The sequence below is a fragment of the Triticum urartu genome, chromosome 1 (assembly GCF_003073215.2).
Source record: "Triticum urartu cultivar G1812 chromosome 1, Tu2.1, whole genome shotgun sequence".
NCBI lineage: Eukaryota > Viridiplantae > Streptophyta > Magnoliopsida > Poales > Poaceae > Triticum > Triticum urartu.
Genome location: NC_053022.1, coordinates 37,809,981 through 37,819,124, shown reverse-complemented (window position 1 = coordinate 37,819,124; position 9,144 = coordinate 37,809,981). Strand labels below are relative to the sequence as shown.

Below are 9,144 nucleotides of genomic sequence, written 5' to 3'. Positions count from 1 at the left end.
TGCAATGCTGATCTACATATTTACCTTCATGTCGAATGATCCTATAAAAACAAAAACAAAATACTTTAAAGCTTCATTCGGCAGCGAGTCTAAGGATATATTTTTAATGGCGTGCAAGACGTGTTTCGATAGTCAAATTGACAATCTAAAATTGTGCATGCCATACAAAACTGGATATAGTAACCATGCTCATAAGAGCGTCTCCAACAATAGGGCAACACTGCCTTTTGCGGCTTTTGGAGGCCAAAAAACCTCTCCAATAGCTGCCCAAAAACTTCAACATGGTCAAAAACATTTTTGGGTAGCCCAAAAACAGGGCACAACCGGATGCATATATTGGAAGGTTGCTGCCCAAAAACGCCAATCCACCCCTCGCCGCCCAACCGCCTCCTTACCACAGCCCCCCGCTGCCAAATCCTGTCGCCGCCGCTGCCGCACTGAATCCAACCGATTCCGTCCGGATCCAGCCACCACCAACACCGCCGCACCTCCCCGCCGCCTGGGTCTACCGCCTCCCGAGGGGTGGTGCCGGCCAACGGGAGCATTTGTCGCCTTTAAGTTTTCGCTCCATAGCATGTGTTTCGATTAGCACATGTAGTAGGCTTCCCAGCGGTGCGCTGAACTCAGCTCTTTCCCCTTTCCTGCTTCCTGAACCTCGCTTGGAACTGGCTAGCTCTTGTATTTCTGTTATGTCAAAGCAATGAAAAGGGGATCAGCCAAGTTGAAAAACAAATGCAAAACTGCTAGATACAGTTTTGCTTAACCACAACAACAATATGTTCATAGATCAACTCCAGGGATAAAGAGTTGCGAGGAAGAATAATGTGATGGTTGCAGTGAGGTACTAGGTAAACGACAATTGCAATGACTCAATGAACACATCATCCAGCAACCCCAAAAATATCAATCCAATGCTACCCAGTGGATAACATGCTATGGTTCATTCATCAAAACATCAGACAGCATCGCACACCTGCAAATAGTTGGCATTCAACAACAGAGCGGAAGGACCCACAGAAAACGCGATGGAGATGGGCGCTAACACCATAAGCGATCACCAGGCGTGCTTCAAACAGCTCTCCACAGGAATTCTTTGCACACTCATCATCTATCCTCACAATAGTGACGGTGCTTGCCTATTGGAAGTAAATGGAGATAAGAGATATATAAATGTCGTTCCCGTTGTCATCCTCGCAAGCCACAACATCAAAATGCTTCCTGTGAAACGTATTGCGGTAGTCTTCAACTGTGTGCCAGAACCTTTTAAAGCTCAAGGCACACAAAGCCTGTGACCATTTCATCTTTTTTTACAGAATATTTTTCAAACTAAAAAAATACAATAGTCAAGGCCGTCGTAGTTGCAATAGCTGGAATGATTCTTCCTGCAATGAACTTCGCCTTCAGCTTGTCAACCTCTTGAATACTCTAACACATCAGAAGCAGTTAAAAAGAGGCTTCATTTGGAATCCTGAAGGTAGTTTCTTGGCACATGCTTCCAGCTTGGTTAAAAGGTCTTAGATAACAGCAGTATCGTCAACTGAGGCACTGGAGAGGTTAGTAGCCTTCTCATCTGTTTCAATCTTAACCCCACTCTTTGGCTCAAATTCAGGCACTGCAACCTTACTTACTATATCGGCCAGTCCGGTACGGGGATCCCAAAAGACACCCAGTCCGGTATGTTATTCACCCAGTCCGGTATGGGGATCCCAAAAGACACCGCTCTCAGTATGGAAGAAGCCAGTATAAATTGAATGTGAGATGAATCAACAGCTGAGAATTGCACCGGGTGAGGGAAACGCTTAGGGGCAGACCAGTAAGAAGCACCAGTGCTAGTAGCAGCATCCTCAGGAAATGCGAATGTTAGCTGCTTCACACGATTAGAGAAGTAATCTTCAAACGTGGCAAAAGAAAACATATGTTATTACATGGCATCTGGAGCACAAAAGATATTGTCCTATTTGTTGGCAATATATAATCAAAGTGAAACCATTTTAACTTCAAATAGCTAAGATGAAAAGAAAGAGGAAGAAAGCCAATAACAAATTGTTGAATTCAAAGGGGAATGTAGTACTTCAGTCAGGCATTCACGTACACGCTCCAAAAATTACCTGGCTTGAGCATCACCTGCCTTTCTCATAGCAGCAGCATATTCAGTAGGATTAGATATAAATGAGTTCACTTCATTTGGAGTTTTCTCTAGCAGACCCTCAAATTTTGAGCGAGCCCATGTTAGACAATGGTCAATATTGTGCGGAAAATAATGAACTGTGCACATTGGTGCCTGTTTCTCAGGAGGATCTCGTGAAGCTCCATAGTTTTCAGTAAGGTGAGGAATCACCATCTATGTATTACATTTGGGACCCAGCGTTCCAGATTCCAAGAATGGTTTCTGGAAGTACAGGCATCCCATGTCCACGTAGATCCTAGCATTGACATTATCAAGTGCATTGATCACAGCATCAAGGCCCTCCAAGAATGCATCATTGAGAACAAGTTCAGTCTCTAGACAGGCACGATTCTGCAGAGCATCAATATGGAGGCTGGAGTTGATAGCACTAGCAGTTGTAGCGGATACTGTAGATTTTGCCTGTCCAATGTTCCAATCACGAAACAGGAATTGCCGGCTCAAGTTGCTTTTTTCAATGACAAAATCATCTGTTATAGTTAGTGTCGAATCGGGAGATGGGTACCTTCAGACAGCAGCCTCGCTTCCTGTCTTGTTTCCTGCGTGAGTGTGTGTCTCAGATGTGGCGGCTCACACGGGAGAAGGGAAGAGGGGCTCCTCTTCTAGGTCAGCACCTCTCATGGGCTTGGGCCCAAGAGACAGATCTTGATGGGCTAGGGCCCATACCGGTTCAACACTCCCCCTCAAGATGGGTGGTAGATATCTATCATCCCCATCTTGTCACACGCCAAGTTACAGTCCTTTGTTCCCAGTCCCTTTGTCAAGCAATCTGCAAACTGCTGCCCAGAGCTGACATGAGTAAGGCTGATGATCCCAGCATCTAGTTTCTCTTTAATGAAGAAGCGATCAATTTCCACATGCTTCGTCCTATCATGTTGAACTGGGTTATTAGCAATGGCTATAGCTGACTGATTGTCACACCACACTCTTAAGGGTCCCTTCCTCAAAAGTTTTAACTCGCATAGTAGGTGCTTCACCCAGAGCATATCACACAACCCTTGAGATAACACAACAGTCTGTTTCTTGCTTCTCCATGACACCAAATTTCCTCCCACAAACACACAGTAGCCTGAAGTTGATCGTCTATCATCTTGACAGCTAGCCCAATCAGAGTCACTATAGCCATCCACCTCAAGATGTCCACTCTTCGCAAACCACAACCCTTTACCCGGAGTCCCCTTCAAGTATCTCAGGATTCTGTGAACAATATTAAGATGCCCACTCCTTGGTTCATGCATGTATCTGCTCACCACCCCCACGACATACGTAATGTCAGGCCTGGTATGACACAAGTACAATAACCTTCCAACCAGCTTCTGATAATCTTCCTTATTCACTAGCTCACCTGATTGTGCTGTTATTTGATGATTTTGTTCAATCGGAGTAGGGGATGCACGACATCCCATCATGCCCATGTCACTCAAAAGATCCAAGGTGTATTTTCGTTGGCACAAAGATATTCCCTTCTCTGTCCGAGCCACTTCTATGCCAAGGAAGTACTTTAGATTTCCCAAGTCTTTTACCTCAAACTCCTTGCTCAGACACCCCTTCACTCTCTTTATTTCCTCCTCATCATCTCCGGTGATGATGATATCATCAACATACACTGCAACAATGGTGATCTTCTTATCAATGTGTCTATAAAACACCGTGTGATCACCATTACATTGGCCATACCCCATATTCCAAACAGCTCGTCTGAACCTATCAAACCATGCCCTCGGCGATTGCTTCAGACCATACAAGGATTTCTTCAGCCTGCATACCTTCCCCATAGTCTGTTCTGTGCCAAAACCAGGTGGTATCTCCATGTATACCTCTTCTTTCAAGTCACCATGTAAGAAGGCATTCTTGACATCTAACTGGTGCAATTTCCACCCAAAGTTTGCAACACACGAGACCAATACCCGTACTGTGTTCATCTTTTCAACTGGAGCAAATGTCTCATCATAGTCAATTCCATAAGTTTGACTATATCCTCTGGCGACCAATCTAGCCTTATACCGTTCCACCTTGCCCTCAGGATTCTGCTTCACAGTAAAAATCCACTTGCAACTCACTGCTTTCTTTCCTGCCGGCAATGTGGTTAGCACCCATGTCTTGTTTTTTTTCAATGCTTCTAACTCCTCTATCATCGATTCACGCCACTTCGGATCTTGCTTTGCAGCCTTCCAATCCTTAGGGATAGACACAGTTTGCAGAGAGGCAACAAACGCCTTATATGAAGGTGACAAAGCCTTGTAAGACACAAAATTGCCAATATCAAGGTCATCACAAGCATCATCCTTTGGCAGAGCCTTCCTTGCTACCTCACCCTTCCTTGCCGCTTCACGTGTAGGTTTTCGCAACACAATGGGCAGCTCCACTGTGTCAGATGAGCTTGCCTCACTGCCTTGCTGCTCCCCCTGCACTCTTGCCTCACTGCCTTGATGCTCCCCCTGCACTCTTGCCTCCCTGCCTTGCTACTCCCCCTGCACTTGTGGTTGCCGTCGAGAGTACACTAGGGTATTCGTCTGCCATCGATCCCGAACAGGAACCTGGAGAGCACCAATCTTAAGTGTATCGACAGTTGGCTCGACATGAGCCTGCACATCATCATCAGTGATGGTACTAACCGGAATTGTACCCACTATTGGTTGAACTTGAGCCTGCACATCATTATCAGCGTTAATGTCCACATAATCCCCGTGAGTATGAGACACATCCTTCTCCCCCTCTTGACCATCATGCACAGGGTGTAGGTGGTCAAGCTCTGCAAACAGCAGACTGAGATCAGACGGCTCACCATAGAATGGCTCAGACTCCCTGAACGTAACGTCCATACTTACAAACCTGCGTTTTTCAGAGGGACACCAACATTTATACCCCTGCTGACTAGACGAGTATCCCAAAAAGACACACTTCATTGCCCGAGGATCAAGCTTGCCAACAGATGGTCGGTGATCACAAACAAAGCAGGTACTACCAAACAACTTTGGCGGAACAACAAACTTATTATCTCCAACGAGCAACTCAGACGGAGATTTCATGCCAAGTATCCTGGAAGGTGTCCGGTTGATCAAGTATGTGGCTGTCATAACTGCATCATCCCACAAGAACTTAGGCACATTCATGGTAAACATCAACGACCGAGCTACCTCAAGAACATGACGATTCTTTCGTTCGGCTACTCCATTCTGAGGGGGGGTGTCCGGACATGAAGTTTGATGAAGAATCCCATGGTCAGCCATGAAAGCCCCAAAAATGTTGTTCACATACTCCGTTCCATTGTCCGTCCTGAGCACCTTGACCTGTACCTGAAACTGGTTCTTTACAAGAGCATGGAAGTGCTGAAAACAGCTAAACACCTCATCCTTGTGACGCATCAAGTAAATCCAAGTCATGCGAGAATAGCAGTCAATAAAGGTAGCAAAATACTTCTTCCCATTCATTGACACCACTGGGCTAGTCCATACATCCGAATGAATAAGCATAAAAGGAGATATGCTCCTGAGCCCCTTACTCACATATGAGGCCCGTGTGTGTTTTGCATATTCACAAGCATCACATGTCAGCTTGCCTTTGCCTATTCCACACATAACATCCGGAAATATTCTACTCATCTTATCAAAAGATACATGCCCCATCCTATAGTGATGGATCATCGCCTGCTTCTCCTTATCCTCCATGGTTGCAGCACACACCAAGTCCGGCTGCACCTCCTGGTCCATGTACCAGAGCCCCCTACGCCTGGTGCCAGTCCCAACCGTCTGGCTCGTCTGTCGCACCTGAATCAAGCAACCAAACTTGTCAAGGATCACACAACAGTCCATTTGATCAATGAGTGCACTGAAAGAGACCAAATTGACAGGAAAGGCTGGCACATGTAAAACTGACGATAGGGAAATGGTCGGAGTACACTTGACTGTACCAACCCCTATGACTGGTTGTTTTGTGCCATCAGCCGTTTGTATAGTGCTCGTGTGAGAGGGAGGATGCTTAGTGTAAGACTCGAACACACAGGAGTTACTAGCAACATGCTTAGATGCTCCAGAGTCAAGAACCCACTCTGGAGCACTCTCATTAGTAGCAAGAGATGCTCTTTCCAGATTACCTTCATCAGTGGAGGCCCAGTGAGCAAAGTCTCCATAGACAACATCATCTACATCTTTGCCTTTGGACGTCCCAGTGTCTCCTGCAACGGCCATGTGAGCCCTCTGACCCCCTGAGTGTCCTGAGTAGCCACCTCTGCCTCTAGAAGCCTGGCCCCATGAGGTCTCTGAGTATCCACCTCTGCCTCTAGCACTTCTACCTCTGCCTGTTCCCCCTCTGTTATATCCCCTGCCTCTGCCACGAGTTGGACATTCTCTCTTCCAGTGACCTACCTCCCCACAGATATGACATTTGGTGGGATCTCCCCACTCCATGCGCTCAGTGACTGCAAATGTCGAAGCTGGCACAACCTTCACGTCTGCATGCTCAAGGGATAGGCGCACCTCCTCTTGAGTCATCGCTGCAATAGCCTCGGGAATGGTAGGCAGACTAGGTTGGTGCAACAAGGAAGCCTTCCTGCCATCAAAGCAACCTTTGAGGCCAGCCAAAAATTTCAGCACACGCCTGCGTGCCATCCACTTATGCCCTGACTCGATTGAAGCCGCGTCATAGAGTTCCAGGGGATCACAGTTATCCTGGTCAGCCCACAGAGCCTGCAGTTCTGCCACGTATGTCATCACTGACATGCCATCATCTTGGCGCAGCAACCTAATCTTGTCCTCAATCTGAGCAATGAGCATGACATTGCCCTTGCCAGAGTATTGAGTGGACAGAATCTTCCATATCTCAGCAGGTGAGGATAGCCCCTCCACAGAGCGTCCAATGGAGGGCATCACAGAGTTCAACAACCACACCATAAGTACAGAGTGGATGACCTTCCACCTCTTGCCCTCTGCACTACGCTTGTCCCCTGGTTCTACAACGGTGCCCAACAAATATCCATCAAGCTCCTTCTGCTCCACAGCCCACAAAGCCCTCCTGGACCAGCTCAAATAATTTGTTGCCCCCTCTAGCTTCATGTCCAAGGCGACATTTCAAGCTTTTGAGCCACTTCCTGTCGAGGAGCGATGGCCCTAGAGTTGGACTCCGCGAGGATCTTAGCGAGCTTCTCCAAAGCCTCGGCAAGACCAGTTGGTTCAGCCATCGTTTGACAGGATAAGCAGCAACAACAAAACTCAGCCTCAGAGAGTCTTCTTTCCCAAGCAGCAGCACCACCACCACAACAACACCAAGCTCACAACAGCAAGTCCACAGAGAAAAAAAATCTCTGTAAAGCACACAAGCGGTCCAGCCCAGCCTCTTCCTATTCCAGAACGAGCAGTCCAGCAGGCTGCACTTCTTTCTTCCTCTGCCGCAGCACCAAGAACCAGCCGCACAAGCACCAGCAGCTCAGCAAGCTTCCAGGAACAACACAAGGCAGCAGCAACAGCTGCAGTTCCTCTTCTGTTCAGCAGCACCAACAGCAGCAGCTCCCCGCCGCAGCGTGACTCGCACACAGCCCAAATCCGCCGCTGCCTTCTTCCTCCTCCTCTTCTTGCCGCAGCCGCCTGCATAGCCCGCAGCAGCCCTCCTCGACCGCCCCCTTTGCAGCTAGCCACCCCAGGGACGCGAAGCAGGACAAGAGGAAGCAGCACCTTCCCGGCCGCGTCGCAGCTCCTCGAGCCCAGCCACGCCGCCGCCGCATGCACCACAGCAGACCCACCGCCTCGCGCACGCACGCAGCCTCCTTTCTCGCCTGACCCCACTGGGCCCCACCGCCGCCTCTCCGGCGAGGGACTACGCCGTCACCGTCATCGTCTGGCTCTGATACCATGTCGAATCGGGAGATGGGTACCTTCAGACAGCAGCCTCGCTTCATGTCTTGTTTCCTGCGTGAGTGTGTGTCTCAGATGTGGCGGCTCACACGGGAGAAGGGAAGAGGGGCTCCTCTTCTAGGTCAGCACCTCTCATGGGCTTGGGCCCAAGAGACAGATCTTGATGGGCTAGGGCCCATACCGGTTCAACAGTTAGCTTCCCTTTACGGCCACAAGAAAGCCCCATTAAAGCAAAGTTCTTCAAGAATTCACATCCAAGAGCACCAGATCCCACAACAAAAATATTAGAGTCTCGCATCTTCTTATGAAGCTTAGAACCAAAAACAGAAATCTGAGCATCGCAGCAGCTATTCAATGGCTTCAAGTCTTTAGGGTCCAATGCATACATACTTCAGCTCTAGATTGTTGTTTAATTGAGCTGAAAAAATCCATTTGTAATTAGAATTTTGTGCACCTTTCTCTGCTAGTTGAGTACCTGAAATGAAATGGAAGGTCAGCTTTGAGGTGGAGCACTTCATGTTTTCTGCCAATAGGAGCGCTCACGGATTACAAGCTAATATCTAATTTTTGCCTTTTGTTTCAGGTGTGTGATCATTGATTCATATGATTAATTAATTGGTACTTGAGATCATTGGTCACCGCTTTCCACAATGATCAAGGAAGTTCAGTATAATAGGTATGGATGTTAAACTGTGTGGGGAACCTTATTTGATTGTTCCTAGGCCATCATCTTTTGTTTCAGGCATGTTACCATTGCTTCATTACGATGATCTAATGTTTGAGAACAGAGAGAGCCATGGTGTTCCACATGACTCAAGCAAAGTGAGAGACTAGATATATGATTCTAAATGATCAGTGAGATCTAATTGGTGAATCTTTCTGGAGCATTTGTGCTTTATCATGCAAAAGTTCAAGCCGTTAAGAGCATGAGGTTTATACACAGAAGATACTGCTATATTTAGTGAGATTGCCATTTACAACAATTTTGCAGAACTTCTACAGAGGATAATCACTAACTATACAAATCATTTTAAGATTTTGTTCTATTTAGTAAACACTGAATGCCATACAGATTTTTGAGGTTAATCAATAAAGATATAAATATCCATGTTT

The 9,144-nt window shown here is 47.1% G+C and overlaps 2 pseudogenes; both read right to left on the bottom strand.

Annotated features, from left to right (window-relative positions):
- Nucleotides 1–1,433: 1,433 nt before the first annotated feature.
- Nucleotides 1,434–1,942, bottom strand: LOC125532667 (annotated as a pseudogene).
- On the bottom strand, nt 1,916–8,419 carry LOC125545156 (annotated as a pseudogene).
- Nucleotides 8,420–9,144: the final 725 nt, after the last annotated feature.